The 1,771-nt window shown below is 44.2% G+C and overlaps 1 long non-coding RNA gene across 1 annotated transcript in view; it reads left to right on the top strand.

The window, feature by feature from the left end:
- The first annotated feature begins 1,415 nt into the window (after positions 1 to 1,415).
- The window catches only part of LOC109324899, a 10,389-nt gene continuing 10,033 nt past the window's right edge, over positions 1,416 to 1,771 (top strand). The window contains exon 1 of the long non-coding RNA XR_002105033.1: positions 1,416 to 1,526. This is a non-coding gene — a long non-coding RNA (uncharacterized LOC109324899). The remainder of the gene's footprint in view (positions 1,527 to 1,771) is intronic.

Genomic DNA, 1,771 nt, shown 5'->3' with positions numbered 1-1,771 from the left:
TCTTTGAAAATAGATTTCTCTAGGGAAACAAGTAGCAGCCAACCTACACGTTTTCAGGAAAATAAGACTTCACAGAATGTGCAGCATTCTTCATGTAGAAATGTTAATAAACTGAGTTCAGTTTGGTGAAACATGTGCAAGTGAAGTCATTGAATCCGCATACTTGAAATGTTCACCTTGCTTGCAATATTCACTCCATACTTTGCTCCACTTTCGCATTAATTCTCCGTTACTCTTTTCAAAGAGGTCAATGGGAGATATGTGAAAGAAGAACCCCTATAGGAGAAGAAACTAGGAGGAGGATTAAAAAATGAATGAATATCCAGAAACTAATGTAAGTTATATAGCTCAGCATTTGTTTGATCCTTTTGTCTTTGGTGATTTTTCCCATTTTGAGGAAGTTGCTATAATGTGTAGTGAACATTGCGTTCCATAAACACTAGCATACATGAATGACAAGAACTGAACAGCAGAATTTAATTGTGGAGCAGGAGGCAACCTCTACAAACCCTTTGGCTCTGTGACTAATTAGCTAGCTTCTCCTTAACTGCGGGACCCAGTTCCCAACTCCCTCAGTCTCCTGTTAGGAGCATCTCTAAATTAGAACTTCTATCACTACATAAGCTAATTAAAAATGTGCTTAGGGGACCCAGCAATAAAGGCATCCCTTTGAGAAGGGAGGACCTGGTCCTAGTTATGTATTTTTCATTTAAAAAATCATCTGAAAAATACATAAACAGCATTGGGAGCAGGAACCCAGTCCCAGTATCACCTCTCCCTTTTGAGTAGCCTTATGGCTGGCTACAGAGTGATGTTGTGTTTTACTTACTGGGGAGTAGTTTAGGGCTGTGAATGTCAACTGAACATAGGTGCCTACCTCAGACTTGAAACAGATGCCTGAGCCCAGAGGAATTGCAGAATTTGATACATACCCCTCTCGTCCCAGTTTTCTACTGCTGACTTAACTGTCTCTCTGGCTCAGTGTGCTAGCTGTTAGGAATTCTGAGGAACTCTTCCAGTTCACTTAGGTGTAATCTCAGTGTGCACTTCATTGCAGGAGCCAGGTGCCTGAAAACTAGAGTTGGCAATGCAGAGAATCTCTGTGCAAAAGTCTCATGGTGGATCTAGCCCTATGGTCATTATGCAGATCATTACAATCAGGGAGAACACCAGCAGTGGTAGACTGATGGTGCTAGATGTCCTAAACTGGATAACAACAAAATAACCTCACTCCCTTCCACTTTATTCAATTAATAGATTTATAGATTGTAAGCCTGGAAGGGACCTCAGAAGATATTTGGGTCCATCCCCCTGCACCAAGCAGGAAAGACAGTTGGGGTCAGGTGACCCCAGCAAGGTGACTGTCCAGTCTCCTCTTGAAAATGTCCAGGGTACACGATTGCACCACCTCTGGATGGAGCTTATTCCACAGTCTGGACACTCTAGCTGTGAAGTAGTTTTTCCTAAGGTTGAGCCTGAAACAGTCTTCCAGGAAGTTGTGACCATTACTCCGAGTTTTCCCAAGGGTGTCCTGGTGAACAGTTGTTTAATGATTTCTTTGCCTCTGTCTTCCTAAGTAGGGACCAGAACAGCCACCTCCGTGCTGGGCTCCCCTCGAGCCCAGGGGGAGGCACACCTGGGCCATGGGTTAGCGAGGATTTAGTTAGGGAGCTTCTGGAGGGGTTGGATGTATTAAAGTCAGCCGGTCCGGATGATCTCCACCCTAGAGTTCTAAAGGAACTGGCCGAGGTCATTGCAAGTCCCCTGGCAC

The sequence above is a fragment of the Crocodylus porosus genome, unplaced genomic scaffold (assembly GCF_001723895.1).
Source record: "Crocodylus porosus isolate Cpor-Errol unplaced genomic scaffold, CroPor_comp1, whole genome shotgun sequence".
Lineage (NCBI taxonomy): Eukaryota > Metazoa > Chordata > Crocodylia > Crocodylidae > Crocodylus > Crocodylus porosus.
The sequence above is the reverse complement of the archived record's forward strand: the minus strand, read 5'-3'. Positions and strand labels throughout refer to the sequence as shown.